Source organism: Neopelma chrysocephalum, unplaced genomic scaffold, assembly GCF_003984885.1.
Source record: "Neopelma chrysocephalum unplaced genomic scaffold, ASM398488v2 Primary Assembly neopelma1_45, whole genome shotgun sequence".
Taxonomy (NCBI): Eukaryota; Metazoa; Chordata; class Aves; order Passeriformes; family Pipridae; genus Neopelma; species Neopelma chrysocephalum.
The window spans coordinates 10686754-10708082 of NW_020897704.1; the positions used below are offsets into that span (position 1 = coordinate 10686754).

Genomic DNA, 21329 nt, shown 5'->3' on the forward strand with positions numbered 1-21329 from the left:
CTGGGAATATAAAGCAATTAGATGAAGAGAGATCAAGGCAACACAAGCAAGAATACAACCAGGGAGTTTGCAGGCAAAATAGAGGGAGGAAAAGTTAATTTGAGCAAAAGAAAAGGTCAAGGAAAAAATGGGGTTTTAGTAATTCTTTGGTTTTCAAGATGATTTGAAATCTGGTCATTTTAAAGCAGTACAGAAAACATACACCTCTGAAAAAACGTCTTCTGAATTATCAGGTAAATGGAGAATACAAGGAAGATGCTACATCTTTCAAAAAATCAAAGAATCCTGGTTCCAAGGGAAAGACCAATACAGTGGAGTAGGAGAGACTGCACTATCTTAGACTTTGATGCCAAGAGAAAGAACACATGAAGTGAGGGATATCAGGTGGGAAAGAGCAGAACTTGATGTGCAAGCTTCCAAATGCCTGTCCTCAAAAAAGTGAGGGATTTCAACCGAGACCAGCTTCAGAGAAGTAGTCTACTTGCATAACAAAATGTTCAGGGTAACAACATTCATCTGTTTTCTCTGCATTTGATTCTCAATTGCCTTCCAGTCTGTCAACATGAAGGAAATGTTCTCTCACTTTTCAAACACATCTGAGGTTCAGGACATAATTTTCCCATTAATGGCTATTTCAGCCAGAGCAGTGGCTCTCTTGTCCTTAGCCAACTCATGGGAAAGGAGACATTTTGCTCTTAGTCTGGTAACTACTCACCAAAAATTGAGCAGCCTAAGGAGAATTTTCATACACCTGCTCCAACCTCAGTTTATGAGTATTTATTATTGTTATTTCATTAATTAAATTACTGAGACTGTCAGGTTTTATTTTCAACTCCTTTCTCTTTAAAAAGTACAGCTTCTCCATTCACTGCCTTGGTAACATTTTCTAAAAAATTAAAACAGTACCTTAGCATCCTACACCAAAACCTTATGCACCATTTCCTCTGATTTCTCAGCTAAAAGCTTCCTCTGTACCATTTGTGAGTGACAAGAACAAACTAAAAGTCATGTAGTACTACCCATGCTACCTTAATTTCACCTAAACTGATCCCAGCCTAGCAAGGTCAGAACCCGTACAATTACAAAAAAAGTCCCAGGCACATATCTTTCTAACATTGACCCATAAACATGTAAACCCACCAGTCACTCTCTTGACAATTAACCTGAGGTGTTTGTTAACAAGAAGTGATTCCATCACAGCAACTGATTTTTTGGGGATCCAGATTTAACTTAAGAACAGACTAAAATCCGGGTGAGTACGCACAGAAGGCTAAAAATGATGCTGTTGTCAGTGTTGAAAACAAGTTCTCCCATTGCTCCACCAGTTATACACCCAAAGGATGAAAGCATTTGCCAGAGAAGAAGGAATCCTGAGAGTCTGTCTTTTGTAACTAAGAATATGAGCACTTATTTTAAGAGCACAAGAGTATGTAAGGCATTAAGTTAGCAGAGATTGTTCTGATCCTTCCCATTCTCTCTGCTCCATCTTGACAAATGTGGACTGAGGCAGACAGATGACTACAAGAATATGAATTCAAGAAAGCTCCAGAGGTACTTGAATCTTGCCTACAAAGATGTCAATTGACTTTAACAAAGCCACACAGAAAGTCCGGAAAAGCCAAAGTTTATGGTCCCACTCCCAATCTCCAACATGATGACTGTAAGACATCATGATTGTAAAAAGCACATTGGCTGACAAATGTTTTTCTCTTTGAGAAGTTCTTGTGCTGGTAAAAAATGCTACATTTTCTTCTGCCTTAAAAAACCATGGAAGTCAATGACAAGTTTCAATATTCATTCACCTGAGCAAAGTAGATGTTATCAGCAACTACTTTGTGTTTTGTGGTTCAAGATCAAAAACATATGGTGGTGTAGAACATTCAGTGCCTGCAAGAAATTATGCCACTTGTCCACACCCGACATGTATAACACTTGGATTTTAATCATGTGATTTGTCTTCCAAAGCAAGTTCTAATGCCAGTAAAGATTCAGTGAAAAATGTGTTGAGGCCAATGAAGTCTTCTTTCTGTGTTTGCTGTTTATTGGATCAGGGCCTGAACCCATGCAGTGATTCTTTGTATATCTCATGTTACAGCATTTCCTGCATATTACACGTTTGTCTGTTTTTGCAATTGCTTGGCCACCCGAGCTGTTTGGTAAACATATAAACAAGGATGTGAAATACCAAAAGATGCAAATGCAACAAGAAAGAATGCTCTGGGCAATTATGGGTACACAAACTGAGGTTTCTATGTACACAGCGTGATGCACTTCACTTAGTCAAGTATTTTATTATATAATCAAGAATTACTTCAACAGGCCTCACAAAATATACTATATCTTCCCTATTTTATCAGCAAAAGGGACTTGATTATTTTTGCAAAAGCAACCTTGCATTTTAGCACAAGTATTTTCTCTTGACTTTGTAAAAACAACCCACAGAAGAGTGTGCAACTAGCAGAAAAGAGCGTGGCTGGGCACAGGCTGAGGGCTCAGGTGGTGGAGTTCACTCAGAAGGGGACAGGTTTTTATACGTAAGCTACTCCATCCTTTGAACAGAAGGAGTGAGAATAATTCACTACTTCCTAACACTGTGAAATTTTGTTTGTTTATGGTTTCAAGAACTTTGAGATCTTTAGCTGGGCTCTATGGCTCTCCAGGAGACCAGAGGAGGGGTGTGTGAGAAGGGCCTGTAACTCTGGATACACTCTAGTTTTGCTTTTACTGCCAAAGCTGTGGTGGGGACTGACCTGCACCAGGGCCCTGAGGTGGCATGGTGTATAAGGAGGAACATTTCACTTTCTCTCTTTGTTTCACAGTATAAGCTTAGTCTAGCTGTTGGACTGATATATGTGAGAGAGGATAATACTCTTTTACGTGGGACCTTAAATAACCACAAGGTGACTGCTCAGGACTTCGTGCTTCTGGTGGTTCCTGTGAGCTTCTGTCCCCATCAAATGATTACCCATCAGTTGACTGATGGTAACCACAACATGCATAGTCTCAGTCCTACCATCACCATGGATCAGATGGCATGCAGCAGCCTGATACCACCTGAAGATTTGGTGTATTGTTTTTGTTTCTGCTCCATTCTCATGCTTAGCAATGTCCAATGCAGTAGTACCATGATTCACTCAGCTACGTGAGGGCAGACACTTGTGAGGCAAAGGATTAAAGCTGGGGCTGTGAAATATAAGACAGTGAAGAGACATGATGGAGAAAAAGTTGGATCTCTGCTGGGGAAAGTCAAGGAGTGGAAGAAAGAAAAAGATGGGGTGTATGAAGCTGGGGACACGAAAATATACAATACAAGGATGAGGGAGGCAGTGGGTGTGGTTTTGGGATCTTTGCAATAAGAAGCATGTGGCAGAACAGCTGTGGCAGCACAAAGATAAGTTTGTAAGTTGGAAAAATGTTGTGTGATGGGGTGCATGGGAAGTGGCAGCCATCAGCTTGAAGAGGAGGCTTTGGTGATTCTAAGACAGGAGGGGAACAGAAAAGAAATAGCTTTTCCAAAATAATTTCAATTTTTATCTCAATATCTTGCCTGGGACATATATTGTCCAAAGCCATTCTTGAAATCTTTCTACATTTGGGTAGCACTACCATTTCATCTAGGCTATTGGAAAATAATTATAATGACCTTAGACTCCCAAAGATCAGTGACAAGCCAGATTTTGAAAGGAGCAATTTCAATAGACCTGGGCCTGAATAAAGTGGTCCAAAGGCAAACAAAATCCTAATCACACAAAGGAGACATGCAATATTCATCACTGGCCCTGTTCCTTGCTGTCTGTAAGCTCTGTGATTAGAGAAAACCTTTAGAAATATCGCACAGGGATAGGGTCAAATTCATCTGGGTACCGACACAGAATCACTTTTTTACAGTTGCTGAGTTTAGATTACACTTATTTTGTATGAGAGCAAACATGATTGGAAAAATAATTTACTTACAACTGACATAAAGCAACATTATATCTGAGTAATGACTTGACTGAGTCTGCCACCACATTAATACACAAAAGGCAGCGGGAAACCAGTGCAATATTCCGGATGTAGATACTTGCCGGTGGATTTGAGCATCAACATCATAGAACAGTCTGAGACCATAAGAGCTTTCTTAATGAAACAGATCCCACACAGTAAACCTAGTGTCCAATAAATGTTTTGACAGAGAACTGTGAAGCTGTAAAGGTAGGTGGATGAATCCACAGAGATTAAAAAAAACCCTGCAGCCCAGATTGAGCTTAGTCACATAAAACCTGGCTGTTATAATATGAGCTATGGGGGTGATAACAAGAAAACAAGGTCAGGATATGTCCCTTTGCTGTGTATGGCTCCCATTGACCATTGCTGGAGCTGAGGGAATATTGCCATCTAGTGCCACACAGAAATCCAGCTGTCTAAACAGAAAAAAGCCATTTAGTTCATATAGGCAATGGTTACAAAGCATCCTAAAAAGCAGGGACATTATGTGCCAGGGACATCATTTTGGTCAGTGTCTTTGCCAAGCTTGTTACTAAAAATAGTACATTTTCTCCTTTAAAAAAATGACTGCATTGTGGGGACTGAGTCATAATGCTTTGAAGGAGAGACCCTGATCAGTCCTTCAGAGGTTGTGAAAAGTGCAAGTATTCCTACAGTGGTTTAGCAAGTAACAGTCAGAATGATGGGATGCTGTTGAGGATGGGATTTACCTTGCCTTCCTTGAAATTAATAAAACACAAACCTGTATATGTTAATGTTATATGGTCAACCTAGGCTTCTTTTGGAAACAAAAAAGCACTAGGGCACAACTGGTGAGACCAGCTTTAGCTGTTGCCTTTAGAATGGGAAGTGCTGTACTTTTGAAACATCTGTTTCCCCGCAGTGACAATAAAGAGGGTTTGGGATGGCTAGGTCTGATATTCAGAGCCCTTCAACCCCTAGTGCCTGTTTCTTTCTGTGTCATTTTTTAACCAGACAGGCAACAATTTTGATGACCTGTCAGTGGAAAAATAAATACTGCTTTCAGACTCCTAAACCCCATGATCTCCGTTGTGTGATTCTCATTCAGGTTGGGGGGACACATGTACTCACACAGGAGTTCCCGCTGACCACAGTGGAAACAAGTGCTGGCCTGTACCACGCTGCCTTTGCTGACAGGCCAGCACACTGGACCATGACACATTTTAAATTCACTTCTGTGTGCTGCAGCATTATGAAGTTCTTCCTGTTGTCATGCCAGAAAGAGCCCTCAGGGGTGACAGAGCAGTTCAGTTCCCTTCAGCCAAGACCCTGCTGAGCACGAGATGAGGGTTTTTTAATCAGTGCATATGTTTGAGATACTTTTGATGAGGCCATCAACTCACTTATCTGTGTTATCAAATACATGCCATATTATAACAATTTTCAGTCACTGTCCATCTGGAGCAGATTCAAACCAGTGGTTGATTTTCAAAAGCAATTTGAAAATTAAAATCAATTAAGTAAGCAAATCTTCCAACTGCAAACAATGTCCAGATTTTCAAACCCGGAATGTCATGTTTATATATGTTGACTTAAAATTACTTAAATGTCCCTCCAGTACCTCTGTGTTAATTGCCATGTTATTGCTTGTGGTTGTGACTTTCCCACTATTTCTACCCAGTAACCATTTAAAGAAAAGGATTAAATCACAAAGAGAATTAGAGTCAATAATGTAAAAGAATATTTTCAACCTGAGAAGAGTTTAGACACCCACCACTCCTTTTCTTTTAAATAGCATGGATGCCAACAAGAGGTTACTACATTCATTTGCTTGTATTTTAAGAATTTATTATTTCACATCATCAAATATAAATGCTTTCTTCATTGATTTTAAATATGCTGAAAAAAATGTGTATCCGAAGTTCCTCTAAATGAGGAATTATTTAGGTAATAAAATGCCTCACAGTAACAGTAGTGTATAAAGTTACTGATGTCAAACTCTGCCAGGATTTTCAGGGGTATTTTCTTTGTTTTAGAGAGGGAGGTTCACTTGGTAAAGCCCTTACATATGGTACTAGAAAAGAAAAAGAATATCTGCACTGTCCTGAGAGCCCATAATGTGAATTAAAATCCCATCTAAAAAAGGAACCTGGAAAGCAAGTATGGTAGATTTACAAACAGATTTTAAAGCATCTAGAAATGTGACTTTCTAAAGCTCTCACTCTTACCATCCAAGTTCCCCATAACTAAGTTTAGCTAAAAAAATTCTAAGCTAACAGCTTCAAGAAATAAATAGTAAGAAGCTGGCAGCAAAATCTGGAATTCCCCCATACCTCTTAGTCCACAGGGACACAGACTGACCTTTCAGATGCAGCTTAAACCCAGTTGATTTCCTCAGGCTTTTGCCTGAAATGAAGCCTGGCTCAGACAGTTTGGGTGTTCTAGGCAGGCAGGAAAGGATTACTAACATTAGCTCAATATCTTAATTGCTGTACTTAAAAGGCTGCCTACAGCTGTATCCAGCACAGAGAGAAAGCTCTCACTGATTTCACTGGGATCTGGATGAGTCTTTTAAGTTTGAAGGAGCTGGGGAAGTGACAGGAAGCATGGATGTTTTACCTACTGGTACAGATTACCATGACTATACTGACGTTGGCATCAGCTGAGCCTTTACACCAGGACACACAGTTTTAGGAAGCTGTGACATGAAATACATTCATAAATTGTTTTCCTATGTTAGGGGCAGCAATAAGATGACATGCCAAACCTCTTTAAGAATCAAGAGGTGAACGCCTCAAGATGTCCACACACTCAGCAATCCAGTTGGATGGACAATCTTAATGCAAAGAAAGGTGATGTCCACACACGTTTAATATCAGCACCTATTTATCTTTTGTTTCAATCAACACTAACGGCAGGCAGTGGGGTTTACCTGTTTTGCTATACTGATATTTGCAAACCTCTGAGACTGTTTCTTTGCATAAAACATTTTTCTGAACATGGGCATTTTTCTTGATGAAACCAACCTACGCTGCACAGTCCACTCTGTTATTTCATACCAGCCTAGGCTATCCCAGGCTAATGTGCCCACACAACTGCTGGTGTTGCCACACAGGGAACTGCATCCACAAATTGAGCCTGGTTGAGAACTGAGCGAGTGGATGACACACCCAGGAAGAAATGGCCAGGAAATAGGGGTCTGGGCAAGAAAGTGCCTGTGGAACTACAGCCTGAAACACTCCCTTCCTTTGTGTTCAGAGGATGTGGGGTAATGCTCATCCAGGTTGTGGGATAGACCAAAAATGGGTTTTAAAGACCCTGAAACCTCTAACGTTGTTGCTGTTTTGTGACTACAGAAATTTAGCCTGGCTTCTGTTTCTAAAAAAAAGTGCTAAACTTTACACTATTAGCTTTTTTCTGTTGAATTAAATGTTCCGTGAAATAGCAGAGGGACAGTCATCATGTCCCAGCTAAACGGTTTGTTTGTAGCAAATTATTTTCTATTCTTGAGCAAAAAGAATTTAATCAAGTGTCAGAAACAAACTACATCTTGACAGATTAGCAGGGTTGTTGCTGTTAAAATAAATTTGTTGCCAGATTTGTTTACAAAACTTATTTTTTCAGGGATGGGTGAACTTCCTGGAATTTGTCAATCTCTTGAATAAATATTGTGGAAGATTTGTAAAATGAGAATTAATTAAAACTTTTTCTATGAGTGTAAACCAGATATTTTGCTCAGTGTAAAAAAATTCTTTGCAAGCCAAAGGGAAGTCTTCATGGGGGTGAACAGGGGAGAGGCAAGGAAATTTGAGCACTGCCTTTCCTTTTCCAAACAAAATTTGGGATATAACAACTATGACTAATACAGGAATTGTAGTTTATATATTAGATTTGATATATCCCTTTTTAACTTTCTTCACAGTTCTGAACTGACCTCCAGACGTTTGACTTCAGCTTCAAATCCCTGAGAGGTTTGTTTATTTTCCTACAAGTCTTTTTGGTTTGGCTGCTTCTGTACAATACGTGGCAGATGTGCTCATTTCTGGACGTGGAGCTTTTTGATACTGACTCCTAGACATGATTTGTGTGGCTCCAGGGAAGGCAGTGTTAGCTTGGATGGAGTGGTATCACCATCTCAGACAAAGAGATAAGCTTGCTGTCGTCATCCATTCATTCTGCTGGGGTAACTGAAGGAACCAGATAATGAAATGCTTATCCTAGTCAGGGAGAAAACAAGGACAAGTATTTGCATTCCACCTTTTCCTTCACTGCAAGTTGGGTTTTCTGGTGGAATTTGGGGAGTTTTGTTATTTTTATAAGTGATAAGGAGGAAAACATTCTTCATTTATGAAACAGTAGACAGCAAATCTTTCGTTCTTTCATGTATAAAGTCAAGAAAGTGTCACTAAAGATCCTTAGAATGATTGGAAGGAAAATCTAAAGACAGTAACTCTTTTCTAATAAAAAGACATATTTCTCCCATTTAGACTAAGATTTTTTATCTTTTTTTTTCCCCCACCAGTAAAATGTCACCAACCTGAGAAATTGGTCCTTCACAAAAGCCTTCAATGCTACTATTTGTAACACTTGTTTCTGACAAAGCCAGTGGCAGATGTCAGTCTGCAATGGACAGTTGGCCAACAGCAGCAACAACTTGAGGGACAGCAACATCACTGTCCAGGTGAATTAAGCACACGACCATAGGTGGGTCCTACAAATAAGTTACAAAAGAGGTCATGGACTTCACAGAAGACACAGGATTTTAAACCATGTAGCATTCAGGCAAACAGTCTTTCTTTGATTCTTTGTGTCAAAACAGAAGGATTGATTCTTCCCAGTCACCTTTCCTTAAAAAATTTCCAGCTTTTGAAATTACCATGACTGGTCTTAATGGTTTGATTAGTTAGAGCTATCACATGCTGCTGCTGTACTAATTAAATTACACTCCACTGGGTCCATCCTTCCAAAGCCTTGCTGGGTGCATTTGAGCAGTGTTTCCCACGGTCATATGTATGAAGCTGCATGTTGGCAGGATAGATAAGCATCTCCGTTTTAAAGACAGCCTCAAGCTTTTGCTTAAAGAGGCTAACACTGCCACTAACAACTAGGAAATCCTGGCAGATAGTCCACATGAATCTCTCTTTCTATATTTGCACAATGTCAAGCACTATCAGCACGGAATAAATAATAATCATAGAAACTTGGAGTCAGCCAGGAAATAGCTATGAATGAGACATTCATATTTTAAAACCTGAAACAGCAAAATTATCTTGTTATGATTCTGGAAAAAGTATTCTTTTCCTTTTCTCCTCTTGTTTTCTTTTCCTAAAGAAGAAGAAATGCTGCTGAAAGTACCAAAGACAGTTGATTTGGTCCTGTATTACAGAATTACACATCCGAAGTGTCCTGCCTGCTTAATACCTAAAATCCCTTCAAACAGCAACATGAAGAACAGTCCTGATTTAAAATCCAAATAATTCATTTCTAACTGAAAAAAAAAATTAGAAATGGAATACAAATGTATTTATACCATGGGAGAAAGAGGGAGAGTAGCTGAAAAACAGTTTCACCAGATAATCTTGCTTTAGATAATATCTGGACAAAGTCAAAATTTTTCTAAATATGATTGCAACTCCCTATTGAAAAGGATTTATATTATTCATAAATCTTTAAAACAATGAGGAAAATTCATGAGGAATTTAGTCTCCAGGTCTATAGAAATAATAACGAAGAGTAAAACAAGTTGAAATTGGGAACTCTTATTTAGTTCAGACTCTTGACAAACATTTAAGGTTACTCTTTCTTCACAAAAGAATCATTCATGTTTCCTTCTCTGATCAGGTGTAGGGCTCCTATAGTATACTAAGTATATTTTAAGACTGTATTTTGATGGTTACAGATCAGAAGAAACAGATTCTTACTTTAAAATCTGATTTTATAATTGTTGACAGGGGTACACATACAAACTTTTTTTCATATATTGGTCATCTTTAACAGAAATACAAACATATCTGAGGAATGTCTCAGTACAATCAAATTGGAATTTATTCCAGAAGCATTTGTCAGAGATATAATGGCAAGGATTATAAAGGAGAAGAATACACTGAAAACACAGAATGCCAAAAATCACCATCTGCTGAGATGATGGGAGTATCATGCTCAAAGCTGTTAAGGTGCTACTAGAGCTGTTGCATGTTACAACATTAAACAGTTAATTGCAGTTCATGGGTTTTAAGTAAAAGAACTGGGGACTGCTTTTTACCATAGCAACCACAAAAAAGAAATCTCTTCCAGCATGTATGCAATGTGCACCAACAAAAAAGCAAAGAAAATAATTATATTTGGAATTCGGCTTTTAAACTATAATTATTTGGACAGATTCCTCTTTCCAAATTTACATTCAGAGCATCCTGGGGAGAATTAGATGTTCATTCCAAATTTATCAGATGTCTCCTGAGGGACAAAAAGATGTATTACATTGTGTGTCTTTTCTCACTAACAACTGTCAGGATGACTCCTGCTGCTTAGGTAAATAGAGTAGGGAAGTGAAAGAATAGAAAAGGAAGGAAAACTTCGATCATCTCACTGACGTGTGGCCACTTGTGCTGTGGGCAGGGCACGGGTATAAACGCATCGGTCAAGATCACGTGTGTACTATTGCTTACCTTTTGCCACTCCAACCATTTCTGTTGTATGCTGAGGTCAGCCTACTTGTGCTCTTTTAGCATGAGGAAGCATGTTATGGTGATAACATTTCTGGTTGTTTAATCCCAGGTCAGGTCAAGTTTGAGAGAAGGACAGGAGAAAAGGAAAGTAAAATGACAGTGACATCATTATTCCTTAAATACTAACACATAACATTTTGATACCAATGGAACTTCTTATCCATGTTACTTTTTGAAATAAAAAAGCCCAGCAAACTGAAGCAGTCACCTAAAAGGTGGGACAGGCAAGTGAAAAGCAATGAGAAGTGAGAAAGAGGGAGGTCTTGCTGGTTGCTATCCCCAGAGGACACCCCGAGGGCAGGAGACAATAGAAGAACTGTATTTCACTAGCCCTGAATTAACTAAAGGTTTGAATATGGAAATGTTTTTAAAACATCCATTGTAACTGCTGAAAACAATTATGTCTGTGGTATCTGCCAACTCTCATAATTATCTGCTGTTGTTTTAAAAATGTGTATGGGAAATTTTGCAAAATCTAGGACCAATAATCTCATGGCTGACACAGCATGCTCTTAGACTCTTACACCACGAATGTAGTGTGAGAACTGAACAGAACAGTTGGCTACATTAAGATTCAGATTGACAAAGACAGACTGAGGGGGGTTTGTCAGCTGATGCAAAAATTTCCATAGGCAAAAATATTAAACCCGGAATACACGGAGGAATTCACTCACATTTGAGTGCTTTCAGGACCTAGAGATGCCCTTCAAGTTTTACCTCTACAAATCCAGAAGATGCATGTTCGTGGCTCTGTGCACCCACAAATTCTTCATACAAGACTATTTCTATCCCCTACAATGTAGACTCCTCTCTTTATTTCAAGAAATTCAACTGTACTGCTATTCAATCTTGTGTTTATCAAGGTCTTTTCACCACCATAACTCACTCTGTTTCCATACAGCCTCTAACTTTATATTTGTATTTGTTTATAACAGCATCATGTAAGTTTTGCCCCATTAGTTATGAAAATCTTTAGAAATATTTTCAAGTGCCCAACTCTACTGTGACATGAACACATAATTCAATAAAATGCCACTGTTTATGCTACTAGTAGATTTGACTGAGTCGTACTAATTGTGCTAATTATGATGATGTGTGAGGACACAGAAAAAAAGGGCTCCACTGCTCTTATAAATGGAAGATTAGACACCTCTTACACTGAGAAGTGACACTCAGTATAACTGACTTAGATGTATAACCTCACATGAAATTTTTCATCCCACTGTACATAAAGCATTCTAATTTTGCTAGCTTTCCTATATCCCAGGCCACAATTGTAATAGTATTTTGAAGTCACTAGTAGCTGCAATCCCAAAACTGCTCTTAGTGCAGAAGGAAAAGCAGGCATTGTATTATCAGATTATTATAGTCCTTGAATATAAATATGAATGCAAGTAAAAATGTAAGAACTCAGATTTAGTACCAGAATAAGACTCCAATTCCCCACAAGGAGGAAGACTTCAATTCCACACAAGAAGGAAGAGGAGTTTGGGTATAGTTAATGGTTGAATTTGAGTATTTTCTATTCATCTATTATTATTGTTATATATTATTCAGCAGAATTAAACACAGACAGTGGGAATCCACAGATGCCCACTGTCTCTTAAAGGAAAAGCACTTTTTTAATCTGTCAATTAATGGGAAACAACAGCCAGTTCTGGCTATAATTTTGCATCACATGTGTATCTGAAGTTGAACTACAAGATTCTCAAATGCTAATTTTGTAATTATTTTTAGTTGTGTTTTTTTTCCCTAAACCACTATTGTTCACTTTTCATCGGTCTTGTAACTTTTGCATATACCAGATGTCACATGCTGAGTATCTACAAATAAGACCGGATTCAACGCACAGAGCTGAATCACTGGATGTTATTAACCAGTTAAAATGTTTGATGGCCATAGACATACAAAGATTCTCTTAATCTGAGCCTGCAAAGTTGCAGCCTTAGCTCTGACATTTGTCAAACCATAGGTTTCCAACAAATAGAGTAGCAAAGGACATTTTATTTATATCATTCAGAGGAGGATTTAATTTAAAAAATTAGATTGTGAGATCACAACTGAGATCCATTCACATCTGGTCTCTACAACCGTATTGCCTTTTTAAAAGGTCTGGTGAAGAGTTTGATGACAGAAGTGCAGGGTGGCCCATGAGAGGTTTATGCATGTGAGCCAATGCATAAATATCAAACCTATTTTTTACCTCCAGTGCCTTTAGTTGTCAGGTACATCACTCACTACACCTCAATTCCTGCTAAGGCCTTTGAGATCCATTTAGACTGAGTACAGAATTCGCAGTGCTTATCTCAAGATACCACCTTTGACTCTTCCAGGGAATCTTATTAGGACAAAGCTCCTCGCAAAGATAGCACCAGGAGTGCAAGGAGCTACAGAAGAATTCCCAGTACAATAGATGAGACACAATCGATTTCAGGGTCAGCCAGAAATACAAGACGAACAGGCTTGCTTTCTTCTGCGATTTCAACATGTCTGCTTCCTGTATGAGCTGGAAATAGGACATACCATAACAATTGTCAAAACATTTCAGAAGCTCAAGCAAGGTGTGATCAGAGCCAGCTTCTGGAGTCAGCGAGGGCTTGGGGAGCCACGTGAGCAGGCTGGGCCCTCTCTGCTACCCGCTGATGTAGCGACCAAATGTGACCCTACCAAAGGCGTTGCAGTTTGACCCTCATTCAAATATCTTGTCTGGATGGCCCCAAACTTTCACAGCCAGGCTGAAGGGAATTCAAGTGTCTCTGAAACACCAAGGGACAGCCCACCCAGGCTGAAATCTGGCAGCTCTTGGGTGCCTACTCTCAGCTCACTCATGCATGGTGCCTGGCCCTGCCAGGGATGAGTCCCTGCTTACAGTGGGGAACAGCGAGCTCTGGGAGAGGGGGATAGTCAGAGTACCAGCACTTGTGGAAAATGGTGGGAGGGGAGGCAGGCCCCTGCACTGAGGGCAAGAGGCTCCAGTCAGGGCCAGGACAAGGTTGTGAAGGACTGCTGGCTTCCCAGGGAGAGGCAGAGGAGAGCTGGCTGCTGAGAAGAGGGGAGATGGAAAGGGGACTTCCCCCAAGAGGTGAGGAAGCATTTAGAGAGAAGAAGAGGGCAATTCCAAACTGCTTTATGACGGGAGACACAGCTCTCTGGTGGGACAGGAAGAGAGGACTGGGATAGACCTGTCTTCCACTGAGGGAAACAGTAGAGAGAAGAGGAAAGGCTCCTAACTGCAAAGGAGGGAATAAAAAACAATGAAGGGCATAATAAAAGACATGGTAGCCACTGGTGAGGCAGTTGGGCCCAAGTGAGATGGTGGTGAGTGTGGCTGGGAGCAAAAAACAGGACCCAAACTGGTGCTTCAGTGGAGTAACCTGGCAGGAGATGAAAACCCACCCTCCAGCATTAAGGTAAAGTAACAGAAAAGAGGGAACAAAATTCACAAAAGGGAAGCATTTGGGAGAAAGAGAGATACAAACAGGAGAAATATGGCATCTATATTGAGAAGGAACTTAACAAACTTGGTTACAATAGAGTGAGGTAGAAGAGCTGTTGTGTGCTGCCAACACACGCAAACATGGCTGGTGAATGGAAAGTTATAATATACGTTATTCATCAGGGCAAACTTAATCTTTAATGAAAGAATATTTCTACGCCTACCTCACAAGAAATGGGTGAAGATCTTTGGGGACTTTTGTGGCTTTGGTTATTCACATGGGCACTGTGAGAGAGCAAAGCACAGGAAAGTAGTATGATGTTTGAATGCAGACTTCATACTGAGGCAAGGTAACTTTGTCCATCCCCAAGTTGTTTTATATCTCAAAATATAAAGAAGTTTGTCACATCTTTCAAAAAATGCAGGGAGCTCCTCCAAGTTTCTTTTCTGTCCCAACTGGATGATTAAGAGCCTTCCTCTAGAATCTGGATATGGTCTTCAAAAATATTATTGTTGCTGTAGTTGCAAAAACATGTTTCAACTAAAAAAAAAAAGACAGATAAGTATTCAGTAAGTAAAAGTGATTTTCTGCCAGAAACAGCTAATAATTTTAAACAGCAGTAAGAAACACACTCTGATGACTGTGTTTTAAAACAATTTCTCTCTGATCTTTCCTGAGTACCTGTCATAGAATCATAGAATCAGCCAGGTTGGAAGGGATCTCTGAGATCATCAAATCCAACCCTTGATCCACTACCACTGTGGTTACTAGACCATCGCACTAAGTGCCACATCCAGTCTCATCTTAAAAACCTCCAGGGACGGAGAATCCACCACTTCCCTGGGCAGCCCATTCCAATGCCTGATTACCCTCTCTGTAAAGAATTTCTTCCTAATATCCAACCTAAACCTCCCTTGGCACAACTTAAGACCATGCCCTCTTGTCTTACTGATAGCTGCCTGGGAGAAGAGACCAATCCCCACCTGGCTACAACCTCCTTACAGGGAGTTGTAGAGAGTGATGAGGTCTCTCCCCTGAGCCTCCTCTTCTCCAGGCTGAACAACCCCAGCTCCCTCAGCCTCTCCTCATAGGACTTGTGCTCGAGTCCCTTCACCAGCCTTGTTGCTCTTCTCTGGACTTCTTCCCTGTCAATATAAGGAAACTGAATTTTAGCCTGTCGAGTATTCTTTGATCTGTCATTCATGTCTTCCAACTTCCCAGATACATATACTATCTACCCCTCAGTCTTCTGCAGTGAATGCACTTGTCTGACCTGGTCTAATCCTCAGTTTGTTGCCACAAGTCTAGCCAATGAAGTGTTAGGCAGGGTCCTTGGGTAGTGTGCTTTAGGAAGAGAGTTTGAGATCCATGTTTCATACAGGTTATACCATAGCACTGAGACTGGATGTTTGGGTAAAGGCCAAGACATAGGGAAGATTCTCGAGGGAGAGAAAATACTGGAAATAAGATGGTCTGCACTGAACTCTCAGAGAGACTCCTGTCTAAAACCTGAATCTGCTGCAGAGTAAAAAAAAAAAAACAACTATTGCAGCGAAAAAAAAAAGAAACTTTTTTGCTTCTTCCAAGCAATTGGTAAGTCCTTGTGTCCAGTGAGGATGCATGTCTGCACTGCACAAGGAAGTCCTGTGGTACACTGATAGTTACCATTACCAGCTTTGGTATCAGAAACACTCTAGCTATGGTAATAAAGTAGATTATCCTCTTGAAAAGACAGTAAAGTACTACATTAATGCACTTAGACTACAGCCAATACTCGAGCAAAATTGCTTAGAACAAACTTAGCCACTGGAACCAAAGTGTGTGCAATTTTTTCACGGTGCTTGCATAATTCTCTTTGGATTGAAATGTGTAGTAACTGTTGATTTCCATCTCTAGTTCATAGCCCTTTTTTTGGTAGCATTTTTTTCTTTAAACTTCCCTGAGTTCCCTGTAATAAGTTACCTTATCGTGCATTGTCTCTTCATAAATCTGTGCAGTACACCTCTATTTAGATTTCCTATTTCATCTGATTAGTGCTGCTGTAGTGTTTCAAGCATTGCTTTGATTTGTGTGAAGCAATTTGCAACCCCTGTTTGAGAAACATGTTTTTGTTTGGATACAAGAGTATCTCAGAATTTCTTTTTCAGTTCTCCATTTTTTCTGACTTTCTTTTTTTAAGCGCTGGCTTCTTTGGCTAAGATGGAACTGAAAGCATAATTCAGATTTTTTTTCTTGTGTTATTTCAGAGGACATTAAAAATAGATTTCTCTGCTATAAGTGTCTATTTAATATAGTTTTCTAGCTCAAATCTTCTATGATGGCACTCACACAGTGTTTGAGACACCTTCTGAAATTACAAAGAGATCAGAAATAGTACAGGGAGTGCACTTTTGGTCAGAGTCTAGGAAGACTGGCCCAGAGTGGCTTCTACATTTGGCTTGCTAAGTGCTGCATTGTTTTCATGGCCATCCTGTATGCATCTTTTTGCAGAAATCTAGGTATAGGGCTTTTTTTAAAGTATCTGTTTTATTTCATGAATTCAGCTACTCTAATTATCACATAGAATACTAGGATGTATTAAAAAAAAGTTTCAGAATCAGTTTCACCAGAGAAATGCAGGACTATCTATCTGGTACATTTTGCACCCTGAGGTGCTGCTGGAGTATTAAATAGAAATTTCATTTATCCACTGTGGAAAGAGAGACAATAGATTGAAAATCTATGGGTGAAAATTAGCAAGAGTGTAAAAATCCACTATCAAAACCATTTGCACACAAGTCAACATACACATTAGTTTTACACTTCTAAAAATCCTGGAGGAGGATTGAAGTTTCTCTGCTGCTGTGACTGACAGCCAGCTAGTTTGCCGGTGCTTTTCTTATGCAAACTCCATCACCAACTATATTTAAGAAAGTCTTGTGATTCATTTACTGTTTCATTCCCACCAAAGTAGATACATGAGTTCATAAAACTGTCTACTATGTAATGATTTCTGCTATATAGGATAAAACCACTATTGTGGTAAATCCATTGCAAAACAGGATCCTGAGAAGTACTAATGAATTTCCTGCCAAACTGCTTAAATCATAATTACTTTGTCACAACCATCATATGTTTATAATCTTGTTATGATACTGAAGCCTTATACAGCTGTTTTTTGTAACATTTTTGTAGCAAGTTTAAAGCCATCTGGTGCATGTATTGCCAGGTATATATGATTTTGTTGTTGTTGTGACTACATGTGCACCCTCAGCAAAATCATGGTATTTTCTCAGTGTATGACAGTGGAGTTGAAATGGGATCATGTCATTATTTAATTGTTCACAGTGACTACTTATGAGGTTCCTGATACTCACATGTGAGAATTGCTGTTTTAGTTTGTTATCTCTTCACATTCAGATCCTGAAAATTATATAAATGTTAGATTGATCTCCAAATATAGGCAAAGATTGATACGCAGCTTTGGATCTCTTCTCAATGTCGCAACTTTTCTTGTGCTTTTATAAAGCCCAAGTCTTTAATTATAATTCTAGTAAGTAGATATAGGAACATATGATTTTTATCTCCTGGTTAGTTAGCACAAAGCTTACATTTGGAGATCATCTTATTAAAAGACCTGTGATATATGGATTAAAAAGATTAGAGCTAAGGTTTCATCTGTATTTTGCTGTCTGTCAATTAAAGGACATAATTTGCTTATAGTTTACTTTTTTAATACCATGTTATGATTGGATCACTGTAGTATTTAGAAGCTGCAACCAAAATAAAAGCTCCATTACCTTGAATTCCGAAAAACCGCATAGTAAAAGGAAGCCCCTGCTTGGCAGTTGAAATAAAAAAGATCCTCAGAGACCAGGAAGGGAAAGAAGCACCTTTCCTGACTGATTTAATTATTTTTCTGTGGAAAAATGACTTGTTGAAGATCACAGGTGAATTGAATTTCTATGTTGGTGGGCAGGTGGAAAAGAAACAGAGGATGTTTGGTCTGCATTTTCATGCACAGCTTTTTTTTTTATTCATTTCCTATGGAAATAAGTCTTATGTGATCATGTTTGTGCCTTTCCCTCCCTTTTTTTGTCTCCACCCATAACTTTTGGCTCCACTGATTAATAAAAACAAATTTGAAAGAGGAGTAAAAGTCTTAAATAGGATTGTCTTCAAATGAATTTTGTGAAAGCAGGTGCCAGGAGAAGGGAAGAAGAAACCATCTGAATGTTCTTGCTATGGTAAAGCTGGAGCTCAAGTTCACCTTCGCCAGACAAAACTACATATATTCCCAACCATGGGAAAACTTCTATAATGTCAAATCAGCTCTCTTCCTATTTTGCTATAAATCTCTAGAGCATAATGCACAGCTCTCCACGCAACATACACTAGTTTGATTTGGCACCAATCTGGAGTGAAATAAGTAGTGTTCTTTGGGAGAAGCCCTGCTGCAGAACAGAAGCTACTTTTCTGCAGCTTCAGGGCTTGCACCCTACAAGCCAATGGAGACAAACTGATGGCTGGTTTGCTCAGGGATGGGGTTCATTCCTTGGTGCAGATCACAGAGGCAGCACAGACACAATCAAAGCAAGCTCGTACTTCTTAAACAAAAGATGCTGATCACTGGAAAGGCTTATGCGTAGATGTGGCACTTGGGGACATGATTAAGTGCCATACTTGGCAGTGCAGGGTTAATGGTTGGACTTGATCTTAAAGGTCTTTTCCAATCTAAATGATTATATGACTCTGATTGTGGAACCATTTGTTTAATGACTATGTTTCTGAACACATATGGTAGAGAATCCCTTTGGGAGGGCTTTGGAAACCTTTCTCTCAAACTGTTAAGTCACTGGATTCTTTTGAGGAAGGAATTGGTACATCTTGCATCTCTGATTGTATGCTAATTTTCCTTCATATGGTCTGTTTTTGTTAAGAGCCTAGACTGTAGATCTGCAGTGTGTCATATTAAGCAGTATGTAGATCAGTGCCATGTGTCAAAGCTGGAAAGTTTCTTCACTTTTCTTGCTTTGTTTGAGGCTGCTTGTATTAAGTACTTTCCCTCTCTCCTTTTTTCTCACTTGTGTGGTTAGGAATTGCTTTACTGCCTGTCTATCCCATGGCAGTGTTTAATATTAGTTAGATGTTTGGCCATCTGTACTTCCCTGAAATCTAAAGTTGGTTTTCATTGATGGGGATTTCCTGGGTGCTCACGTGCCTTTCTTTTCTATCTTGTCTCCAGATACACATCTTGGGTAACCACACCAGTGTTATAGTATAAGCTGTGCACTGTAACTTCTCTAATTATGGGACTATCTGGCTGCTGTCAAGACTTTTGCTCAACCATCTTGCAGTGAATTTGAACACAAGTGCCAAACATCTTGACTATTAACTTCATGTGCTTTATCATTCCTTCTAAGGAATTTCATCTTGCTATTCCTGACCAAAGCGTTTTTCAGTATAGTGGACAGGGTTTTCAACCTCAACATAAGCAGCTTATGTCTATTCTTTATTTTTATTTCCTCACTGATGATTATGTCTCCTTATAATTAAAAACATCAAATATTTCCACTACCAGCTGAATTTTGTTAGACTAAGTCAAATTCTTCTCATATGATAGAATCTTAATTCCTCTGATCTTTCTAGTAACCCTTTCCACACTTTTTCTGTAGGAAGATTAATTTAAACTCGTGGATAGGAGTGTACTTAATATTCCAGACTAGATCTTGCCAGGGCTTTGTATTATACCACAAGCGCCCTTCCTGCTTCTGGAAATTCCACATATATCTAAGATCATATATCTTATGCCTGCTTCATATCGGTTGCTAACAAGCCTGCTGCAACTGACTGGTTCTCATATGAGGCGTATTTTGGTGAGCTTTCTACTTATTTGATTATGTCCCTGAAGTTTCTTGTAGCTAATATTACTTGACTGGCGGCACTCCGGCCAGGCCACACATTACGAAAGCTTTTAGGCTCCCCTCCAGGCATTAAGGATGGGACTCGTATATTCCAGCTACTTTTTGGAAGAGGTGGAGTGTGAACACTGTGTGTATTTACCACTGCATCTGTTGAAAAGCAAAGTGTGTATGTCCTTTGCCCAAAACATTTATCCATTCCAGCGCTGTAAAGAGCTAATCTTAATGAAGCTGTGAGAAATTTACTTAAATCCATTTGAGACTGTAGCACCATAAACCTTTAGGCAGGCAGCAGTGCTGACTTCAGCAATTCCTCTCCTGCTCCTCTGGCCATAAGTCCAGACCATGAGCACACCCTAAGTGCTATTCTTTTTTCTTGAGTCTAGATTAATTCCATGCTCTACTTCAGCATTGTCACACGATGGTTTGAACCAGCAAAAAGTGAATGGTGACAAAGGGTCTTAAATGAGTGGCTGGCAAAAGACATAGATGGCGACAGGGCCATGCCCAAAGCCCACATCAGCACTCCAAGAAGTGTCTGATGAACAACAAACATCAGCACTCCTGCTGGGGCTGCACAGCTGTATGAAAGGTGCTGCATATGGAATCAGAGGCTGATTAAATGAAACCAAGTCCTTCACCAGTGGTATTCATGTTTGGCTTAAGAGCTGTGAGCTGGAGCAATAGGCTTATGGTGTAACTCCTTACCCAAATCAGGTATATTTGAGTATAATTTTCACTTTCTACTCTTACCTCAATGGAGAATTAAATAGAAATGACACGGCCCTAAATTAAAAGCAGGTACGTCCCCTAGGTTACATAGAGCGAGATGAAAACCTCGGTGTTGTTTGAGAGGAGGAGGACCTGCGAGCTCAGAGCTGCTGTACCTAACACACCAAATACTACCTGCCTAAACCACCAAAACCAGAGCAATCCCATTTGCAAGCAGACGAAGCCCTACTACAGATCAGGCAGCATTTGGACAACAAAATGGCTGTGGCTGTGGCTATAAGTGATCCACAGAAGCGCAGCTGGAAGAAGCCGGGGGGCAGGGGAGCCCCGACCCCACACTCCGGGGCCGATCAGGGGCCGCGCCGGGGCGCGGCGGGGCCGTGCCGCAGTTACCGAGAGCCCGTCCCAGGCACTTACTGCGGGGCGCTGCGAGACGCGCGGGGGGCGCGCAGCCCCGGGGAGCGCACGGCCGGCGGCTGCGCCTTTCCGGCGGGGCTCCTGGGCCGCGGACCCCGCTCGGCTCGGCTCGGCTCGGCCGGGCGGTGCCGGTGCCGGGTCGCGGCCGGAGGGGCAGCGCAGGGGCCGCG

At 40.1% G+C, this 21329-nt stretch overlaps 1 protein-coding gene across 3 annotated transcripts in view; it reads right to left on the minus strand.

The window, feature by feature from the left end:
• CDHR3 (cadherin related family member 3) overlaps nucleotides 1-21177 on the minus strand; it is a 60601-nt gene extending 39424 nt beyond the window's left edge. The window contains exons 1-3 of one of the 3 annotated variants that reach the window (XM_027679342.1): nucleotides 21160-21177; nucleotides 14334-14625; nucleotides 10614-10704 (exon numbers count right to left, since the gene is read on the minus strand). The gene's annotated coding sequence lies outside the window, so the exon portion shown is untranslated. Of the gene's footprint in view, nucleotides 1-3954; nucleotides 4250-10613; nucleotides 10705-14333; nucleotides 14626-21159 lie in introns of those variants that run through there. The other 2 variants (XM_027679343.1, XM_027679344.1) reach the window with 2 other exon arrangements.
• Nucleotides 21178-21329: the final 152 nt, after the last annotated feature.